Here is a 10,795-nt window from a genome sequence, read left to right on the forward strand (position 1 = left end):
GGCGGGCGGGTTGCGCAGGGCGCTGCTCCGGGAGCGGCCGTGCCCGCCGCGACGCGCTGCAGGAAGCGCTGCCCCGCCGCGGGGTTAAGCCTTCGCGACAGCCGCCCCTCCGATAAGGAGCGCTGAACAGGAAAGGAATCTGGTTTGTGAGTAAATCCCAAATTAACAAATCAGGTTATTTTTCATCTGATGCCAGTCTTGTATTTCCGGTTTTTGATGGAGTAACTTGAGTGATTCATATATTAGGACGGGGGGTTTCCTCAGCCCCTGAAAAAGGAGGTGTGTTAAATCCCAGTCAAAGATTTCTTTCCATCAAAATGTCCCTGTTATGTAATTATTAACAGAAAGCAAAGACCTTGAAAGTAATCTGAATAAAAGTTAGATTCCCCTCTCAATGAAGGCATCAATTTCTTAATTTTCCTCTCATTTTTAAAGTAAAACCATTTTTATAGGCTGTAATAACAACTCTGATAATACTGCTAAGTCTATCAAGCAAAACTGATTCAAATCCAAATTTTTTTTTTCATTTCCAAGTCATCTTTCAGGCAACATTCTTTTGCATCATACTTAATTTAGGTTTAATCTTACAAAAAGAAAAGAGAGTTCTTCTATATGAATTTTTTTTATTACCTAGGATATTAATATTAGGATTTACTAAAATAAGTGGATGATCTTGAGATCACAGGTCAATGTAATTTCTGGAGTGAAATGTTTAAGCTAGCCACATTACACTTAGAAATACATCTGGTCTGTGGGGATACACAAACTGAATAATTGTGTCACATTTTGTGGTGGCCTACAGTATGTCTCAAGCAAGCCAGTGGTCATATAACCCCAGTGTTTTAGACTGTGAAGATTAAATTCCAGATGTGGGCAGACTTCATTTAAACTCTGACATGTTAATTCAGAGGGTTTGTAAATTGCAAACATTACTGAAAATACTCACCAAGCTGAATACGTTTTGAGGATTTTGGTAGTCAGTGCTAGGAAAAAATATGTTAAACAGTCAACTTGAATCAACTTTTTGTTTTGATACCAGGTCACGACACACAAAGCTTTATATGATTTTTCAGAAAATAAAATCAGATGGCATAATGCAATAACCTGGCTCAAAACATCATTAGGTAAAAACTAAAAGAATGCGCCCTTTGGATATCCTTCTCTCTCTCTTCTAAATTAATACCTATGCCATAAGTTACTGCATATGTAATAATTCTAGAAATGGTGATTTCAAAAAATATGTCATGCATTAAGCAGAATCCATTTACTAATGCGTCTCAGCCAAGGTTTGTAAACCCAACCAAAGATTTGGGCAGCTTTATTTTTGGATGCCAATTTGGCACATCTTTAAAACAGCATAATTTTGAGAAACAAACGTGCACTGAACTTCTAAAACCTGGAGGTGAAATCCTGACTGTTAAAATGAAATAAAAACTTGCTGCTGGCTTCAGTATAGCCAGGATTTTTTAATTTTCTGATCATTTCTGGAAAATTGCCATTTTTCCAATGGTTTCAGCTTAGACATCTAAAAATTAAGCCCTGAAAAATCTTTTGAGTTAAAAATTTCAACCTTAGAAGCCCCAATAGAGTATATAGAATTAGACTAATGGGAAAAAACAAATCCTAAATTCTCAGAATTGCCAGGAGCTTTGAAAGTCAGGTGCTCATTTCAAGATTAAACATTTAGGCTTGCAAATTTGAAAAAGAATGGCCTTTCACACACATGAAGCATATATCAGGAGAGCTTTAAAGTATTTATGATACTTCTAGTTTGTAGATAACTGAACCTCCAGGTTCTTTCACTTAGCCCTAATTTTTAAGTTAACTAATTATTCTTATGTCTGCCAAATGTGCAAGGATAACACGCCAAGCATGTCTGGATTTGTTTTCAATTCAGAGCAATATAAAAAAATTGATCATTTTATGATCTCTAGCAATTTTAGGGGAAAGCAACTGCAGCTAGTATCACAGATACATAAACACAATATTTAGCTTCTCAGTGATGCGTGAAAAGCCTAATTCCAGCTGATGAGAGATTTCCCCAGGGCAACAGGAATCCGTCTTTCTCTGCAGCTCTCTTCAAAAGACACCTTTACAAGCCCTCGGTAGAGCAAGTGTCGGGAGCTGGATGGCGTTGCAGTGATTCTGGGTAACCTCACAACCACTGGAGCAGGCCAAGAGGCTGCTCTGAAACACAGTAAAACATGACAGGCGTTATCACAGCAACCTCTGGACTACAGGCCCTGTAAGACTATGTGTACACTATAAAAAGTGGTGATCAACAGATAATACTGAGCAGGCTTTGAACAAGCTAGCACTGGAGTAGGAAACGGTATAGCTACTGCAATCTGGCTAATTAGTCATGCTGAGAGGTTAACTACCAGAACTGGGAATTAAGGCTGATTAGGCCAGAAGCTGTACACACTGACACACTGTTTCTAGGACCCAGCCTAGTATCCCTGCATGGCAATGTGATGAGCCATTTAGCTGTATCAGTTCATTCAGAGCTAGCTCAGATCTTGGACCTTCCTTATGCAATGTAGAAATATACCTAGAGAACAAGCACAAAACCTGACTCAAAGGTACAGCTCACAATTATGAGAGATACTGTTAATAACCATTAGTTCTTCAGGTAAACTAAACAAAACATTTTGGGAAGAGTTGGATGATATATGTACTATAAAGAAATTGAGGAAATTTTTAATGCTTCCAAAATTTCTAGAAAGACAAATACTTTTTAATCAAATTTAGGCATAATAATATTTTAAAACATAAAATCAATTGAAGGTTTATAGTCTCTACAATATAGGTTCAAAGCCTTCATATAATGCCTTTTATACAGCTCTCCATATTACAGAATTCTAAAATTCACATTCAAATCCTGTTTCTTGTTAATAAATTTCAGTGGCTTTATTAGTATTTGATTTGAAATATGGGCATAACTGTTTTCAAGATTGGTGTCAGACTTTTAGTTTGCTTTTAATCAATCTACACTTCTTCCAAAAACAGAAGTTAGGTTCATATATGTATCTAAAGTAAATATGCACAGATGTGCATTTCACCCTTCTTCAAACTGGAACCACCTCCTCTTCATCAGTAAAGGAAAGAACATAGCTCATTACAATAATAAACTACAAAAATAAATTGGTTGTAAGTAATTTAAGCGACAAAGAACACTTAGATAAGTTAGCGCAGCCCCTGGAATTCATACATAAAGTACGAATTAAGACCACATAATAAAATCAAATTTAACTTATTGAAAATAAAATAGGAATATTAGCAGCATAACACTTATCTCAGTCTCCACTAATTCAGAGAGAAGTCTGACATCCATTAACATGAGGCCCTTTTCCTGCTCAAGCATAGTCTTGTCTTTGGAGATTTCCATCCATATACAGAGCTATGCTCTTCTCTAATTTAGCAGTTCAGGATCAGAAATAATCTATCTGTAACATGAGGAAAACAGTATATTGCATCTATGAAAGATATTGCTAGAAATGTTATAATTAATCATTTAGAATTTTGACATTGTTTCCTTTATCAGGGATTGCAGTCAGCCTCCAGTTGGCTCTAGTCCTAGAAGTAATTTAACAAATATTACCCTACATGTTTTTATTCTCTCAGTCACATCTTTAAAAACATTAAAGACAAGTCTTCTGAAAAACAAAGATAAAAAAAGAAGAGTCTCACCCAAGACACTCAAGAAGAGGAATACACTAAAGATACATTTAAGTAATTTATACACCCAACAAAGGCTTCATGATAAATTGTGTTGTTCTAGTATCCTTGTAAACCATTATCATTTCTCTTTCCGGAAGATAATGGCAGCTTGTATTTATCTTAGAAAATTTACTGCTATATTTAGCTGTTTTCTCCATCACTGGCTAATTAATACAGGCTTTAAAATAAAACTGCCTGATTTTAATTTTAGGCTGAATCCGCATCATTCCAGTTATTGTAACAGTTGTAGTATCTCGTTAATTCTGTTCACTTTTCACTACAATCTACTTGGGTTTACAAGTGTATCTAAGGATATTATTTTGGCAGAACAACAGTTTGCATGATTGATTAACTTGGAATGACAGAAAAAAAATCTTTCTGGCACTCTCTGTGGGCACACTTTCTAAAGAGAGAAGCAGCTTAGCTCTCAATAGCCACAGAAGTCAGCAGGATCAAACAAGTTATTACCAAATACCTCTTCCTTGGTGTTAGGGGCCAATAATCCTTTTCTCTGATAGCCAGCAGTCTCTTTGTCATATGAAAATTGGATTTTTCCTCCACAAAGAAAATAAGGAAGTGTTGCAAAAATCATAAGCATTTTTAAAGCACTGTGTTCTATTACAGCTTCCAAACCAAAAGAATTAAGCTTTTCTCCCTTGTTTTTACATGTACTGCCTCCTGTGATGAGGAGTCTAAGTACTCTCCTTTTAAACATATTAATGTTTAACACCTCTGTGTGGTGAGAGAATAATCATTATTTTACAGTTAAGGAAATACCTTGAGACAAAAGAATCAGTTATTTGACACTGGAGAACTTGTGTAGAGTTCCCCACAGATTTCCTGTCTCCCAGGCTAGTTATTTAACCCTAAGCAGCAGTATCCAAAGAGTTTGTAGCTGTGCATTTGACTAGAGGCTTACTATTTCAACTGTTCCTATTTCAACTGTTAGGCAAAATATTCAAACTTGGGCTCACAATTTTACTATGAGTGCTGTTTTATTTGAAGCAGAAAATCAGTAGGAAGCTTCACTAGACCACTCACTCCTCCCCTCCACCCAAGATCCCGTGTTTTCTGAAAGGACACTCAAATACCTTCATGCTTCAAGGCAGTAGGGAAACCACACTCCCAAGCTCAGCCTCTTCTTAGATTACCCAGTTCTATTTTTTTCCCCCCACCTCTGAGATTTTGTGTGAGGCACTATACCCCCCATATTTTTCAGTCTATGCTGGGATGCATTTTCTAGGGCAGAAGAAAGGTGCATTTGTTCTATTTTCCCCCAGCAAGCAAAACAAAGGCATCACCAGTGGTCAGAGAACAGAAGTGAAAGGACACTACTTACATCAGCTGTAAGTAGGAGAGAAATGAGAACTTTCACCTACTTCCACCTTAACTTCTGAAATCTCCAGTTCACCTAACGCAGGTCTTCTCCATTCCTCCACCAGCCCCATGCACATTTTCTTACATTAAAAGAACATCAAGCTGTATCTAACACATGGAATTGAGTAATTATGGTGAATTCAAATAGTCAGAAATTTTTATTACTGTATTATCTTCCGGCATAAAGATGATTAGTTTCAAGATAACAACCAAAGACTTGAATAACAACCAAAGACTTAACTACTATCTGCATTGATTAGCTAGCAACTTTCAAGCAGAGTATATGGATTAACATACTGCATCAGTATTGAAACATGGTCTGTCATGGCACTAACTCAGGTTGTAGAAAAAATGAGTAGCTGAGGAACATGGAGCTAAGGATCAGCAACACCCATTTTCAGACTTGCTAGAATATTTTACTATCATCTGATAGTGCACTATGATCAGGAATACCAATATATTTATAAATGGGCAAATCTGTCCTAACATTTGAACATAACGAGTATCCTGTCTCACACATAAATCTGTTCAGTGGAATTTTAATCTAGAACCATAAAATTAATTACCACCTTAGACCATAAGGCTCAGCTAACAGGTTTGCAGCAGTTTCAGCAGATGTCTACCTGAAACCCAGATACCGACCTTGACAGCCACCTGCTGGTAAATAATGGAACAAGTAGTGTAACATAATGCCAAGTGCAAAAGAAACCCGTTTCTGGTGTAATTAATCGGATCGTATTTCAGTGAATGCAAATCAGGTATGAGTTACATTAACTTGAAGCTGAAAGGGTCAGTGATCACTTGAATGTCCTACCTTCCGTACCCCTGCAGATCTTGTGACTTCTCTCGTCTTCCAGAGCTTTGAAAGGAACTCATCACAGTGGTCAGCGGTTTACTTTCAAGTGTCCTTCCTCTGTTGCTGTTGTAAATCTGTGACGGTACCTCCTTTTCTCATGAGAAAGCTGATGTCTGTGCTGATAATACTACATTTACATTCTGGCATGAAAGGACTGGCAAAGGATCACAGTCTGGAAGGAAACTCAGAGTAAACCACATCCAAGAAAATTCCCTCCCTCTTTCTATTAATCACTTTAAAAGAGCATCAGGAATCAGTAAATAAATCAACATTTGAAATTAGAACAGAATGTGCTGTGCATAGAATATCCCAGTAAGCAAATCCATTACTCTCCTCTGTCATTTTCTCTCACGTTAATAAAGATACCTACAGCTCTGTCTATCATTCTTATTTGTCCCATGTGAGATTCTGACCAGAGACTATTTCATTAGCAGAAATTTTAAAATAATTCCGAAGAAAAAATAAAAATACAAATTACTTCACACAAAAATAAAATTACTTCATAAACATTACATGTTTGAGGCTCTATTTAACCAATTTTAAAGAGCAGCCCCTGCTCTTTGGACTTAAGATGCAGATTAAATCTAAAAGGTGGCCAACTATTAAGAGTCTATTAAGAGTCTTTTTCCTTTGGTCTCTTATATATTCTCTTTGCATAGAGTGAGATGAGCTTTTCCCCACAGATTTACTGCTACCTTGGACACTCTTCTTATGCCCAGATCTCCTCAGCTGACAGATTTTTGAAAATGAGGTACACAGAATGATTCAATTCCATTACTTGCTTTTTTGCCCACACTGTGCAGTACCACTGTTTTTCTTCCATAGGAAGATACTAGGAGAGTAAAGGTGATGAAATCAGTCTAAAAATCACATCTTAAGATCAGTGAAGAAATAGGAATAATCTTAATTTCAGGTCCTGCCTGGCTTCAACAGGTTATCCATGTAAATTTGGCTTTATAATCTGCTAACTAGATCGTATATGTGGTCCTGCATATTCCTACCAGATTGGGAGTAAACATTTCAGCAACTGACTGATCCATGATTCAACCTCTAGAGCAGAGCCTGAGGCCAGCAGAGCTGATGCCAATAGCCCAGCAGATGCTCTGTGAAGGGTTCAAGTCTTGGAGATGAGCTCCCCAGCAGGGAGGTGAGCAGGGAAGAGGTCAGCAAGGAACCTCTAGTGCTGTCATTGGCAACCTCTAAGCTCCATTTCCAGCCAACCCCAGGTGATCCCTAATATTTTTCCTTTTAAATTCGAAACCATCAAAATTGCAAACAGACTAAAGCCTACTAAAGCTAACTCTCCACTGATCTGTATTACAATCACTGCATGATCAGCTTTGAAAAAATCAAGTTACCAGAAATACTTGTGGAGTTCATCTCACAATAGCTTGTTTTATGAGGTCTAAGTAATTGTCATTTCCTATGTTTGACTTGTGGATTCTCTAGTGTCTAAAAACAGGCAAGCACCAATGAAGCTTACAGAACTTCCCATTCACTTTACCTTATTAAATATCAGACTGCCTATACACAACTCAGAAAGCTACTTCTTTTGTGTCTTTAATAACTAGCCTGTGAAAGAATTTATTGGGTCACTATTTCCTTTCACAGTAAAAAAAAGCCCACATTGCTTCCAGCACCAAATCCAAAAGCTGGCTGAATTTGAGGACTCGGTTGGTCCCTCTGGATTTATTCACCATTGAGGCAGGTTACAAAAATATATCCAAACATGGATACATATGAGAGAATTATTCCCGCATTCAGAAGTTTTATTCTGAGTTTGTAAAGCAGGTACTTTTAAGCATGTTCTTTTAACAGTCAATAGCACAGATGTCGTTTGAAGGCAATGTCCAATCCTCAGTCACTTTCTCACATAATTAAAAACACAACTAAAGAAATCAATGAAAAAGGTCTCTCTCTCTCCAGCCTTGTCTGCTACTATAGTTCCTCCCACAAGACTATTTCATTCATGCCCTAGACCCTTTTCATCTCTGAAGGGAAGCTGATTTGGAGTAAACACTTCTGCCTATGCAGGTTCTTGAAGTATTGTGTTATATGCCCAGGTGGGCCATTTCTGTTTGTGCCCAGTTCTTTTATTGCCTTTTGGGGTACAGAAGTGAAAAGACTGTTCATTTTCCTGAGAGAAAAGTTTGAAAGGCTATTTTTGTTCCAGAACATCAACTAACACTAAGATATGTAACATAGCATAAGCATTTTCTACGTTTTGGAAAAGATAACTCACCAATGGCAGGGACAGACAATGTAGTCTTGTGTTTCCACATACTGCAGATAGAATACATACTTTTTTCACATTTAGTCAAAAATTGCCTCTTTCATTTTAATGATACAAACATTGATATACTAAACTATTTCAATTTGTTTAAAAAGCTTTAATTCCACTTAAACTTTTTATTGAAAACTAAGTTTTTAAAAACAATTTTGAAGTATTTCAAAAAACTGCCAAAAAAAATTTTTTTTAATGAAAACAGGATTGTTTTCAACAATTTCAAGTTTCACAACATAATTAGAACATATTGAAAGCAAGAAAATATTGTTATTCATAACTTAAAGGTAAATGAGTTAGCTTCATACAAGACTTACCCAACAATCCCAGACAATTAAGCTTTCATCGACAGAGAATATATATCAATATCAGAGAATATGGAAGATGTATGTAAGTACACATTTAAGAAAACACTATTCTACTGCCTTTTTTAAAAGTATTGATTTTTACATGCGTGAAAAATAATCATCTATACATGAAAACTTGCATCAGACAGTTGTTAGCATTGTAGTAGAAAAACCATTTTTGTTGCTCATATTCCTTCATCAGAGTTTATAAAATTTTTGGAAAGGAAGTTTGTCTTCAGCTGAGAACCTCTTTTACTGCAGGACAGGATGTAGAAGACTGTCAGGTTTCTTGTGTTACTAATTACTGATGAATTTAGTTCTCTTCCACAGATTACACTTTTATCAGATTAAGCTGTGCATGAAATAAAGAACATTAATTTGATTTCTAATTCAGCTGTGGGTTTTCACTCTACAGGCAACACAGTTAAACTTGAACACGACATTAATGAAACTGAGTCCTGGCCCATAATCCGGGATCCTGAGCACTGTGCTATTGCAAATAAATGCCTTCATCTCAGATAATGACTTTTATAACAAGGTGTATGTTTTTCCAGTTACTTGCTCTCTAGATGAGTCACCATTCCACAGCCTGACATGAAGATAACATCTTGTTCCTTTACACAGTGCACCACCTTTTAGTTCTGTAGCATATGAAAGTGTTAACTTCAAAGCACAGCACAGACTGTTTAAATAACAACTTTATTATACCAGGCAGTGTAACATTGCCTAAACCTAAATAATGCTTGTAAAATGCTTTGAAGATATAAAGCTCTACAATTACTGACTAGTAACAGTATTGAATAATACCAAAACTGGTGAAATAATTCCTGCTGAAATGGGCATGGAAATTGTTCCAAGTTACCCCACAGAGGACTACTCCTCCCGCAGCATGAACTACCCTGGGCAGGGGGAGGGAGGAGGAGAGAAACCAAGCCCAGACCTTTCTAAGGTGAGGTTCTTCTGCCTTTGAAGAAAATGGAAATAGAGTTCAGTGACTCTAGTTTAACACTCACCACTTTCTAAGAAAAAAAGTAAGTATTACAAAAATCAACCACACAAACATTCAGCCTTAAAATGACATGTAATCTTTACATAACTTAACACACCTCTTAAAACATAAATCTTAACCCCAAAAATGTAAAGCATAATAGTTCCTTGTATTTAAAACTCAGAATAAAGAAACAAATCACACCAGTAGTGTCAATCCTTACTTGTACCTTCAGTTCAGGCCGTGTGACAGAAGTCTGTGTGTTGTACTCCTATAATTGACATTACAATAAATCACTTCCATGAAGAATTAAAATAATCAAATGTCTCTCATAGGCTACATTGTAGCCTAGATTATTCAAATTTCTACAGGGCTCATCCATATGGCAGAATCCATACGCTACTGGATGTATGAATGACTGAAGTATAGGATCTGACATATCCAGTTGGATTCACTGTCCTTTTGCTGTGAAACCTCCACTCCTCGAGCATCAGATCAGTTGCGCAATGGCAAAGTACCACAGAACAAAAACGCCCCCAATGCAGGCGCTGCCTGGATTTGTTTCTTTCCAGCAGTGTACAGTTCTAGTGTACTTGTCGCCCCAAGTACCCAAGACCCAGGATAACTCCTTCCAATGCCAATATTAAGTTCTCAGCAAAATTTATCTCATTTCCATAGCTATTTTGGCTTGGAACTGAAAAGAGAAATAGTCATTTTAATCAAAAAAATTAGACTAAGTGCAAAAAGCATCTTTTGAAGATGAACCTATCATTCCTGACTGCCAGCAAATTTTAAAAGGCCAACAACTAAGCCTCAGTGACACTCCTTTTTGTCATACCAGACATACTCAATTTTTACTCTAGTCACAGAGAACATACACTGAAAAGGACTTATAGCAAGTCCTATCAAAGAACTAGACAGTAATTTATCCATGGGCAAAGTCCATCTTAACACTGGCAAGTCCCCCACTGAGTCAGCTGCAAAATAGAAGTTTTTCATTTTAGATAGGTTTGTAGTACAACACTGAAAGTAAATCTATTGCTAATTAGCCAGTTTAACCACATCATTCTTAAGTACTGTTCATATTACAGTCCTTTCACATTGTTTTGTGCATAGTTTATACAGAAACATAATCCAACATTATGAAACTTTTTATAACTAAATGCAGGCATACATTCTGAAGATTACTGAATTCATAAATGTGCTTTGGTTTAGATGTAATT

The sequence above is a fragment of the Apteryx mantelli genome, chromosome 8 (assembly GCF_036417845.1).
Source record: "Apteryx mantelli isolate bAptMan1 chromosome 8, bAptMan1.hap1, whole genome shotgun sequence".
NCBI lineage: Eukaryota > Metazoa > Chordata > Aves > Apterygiformes > Apterygidae > Apteryx > Apteryx mantelli.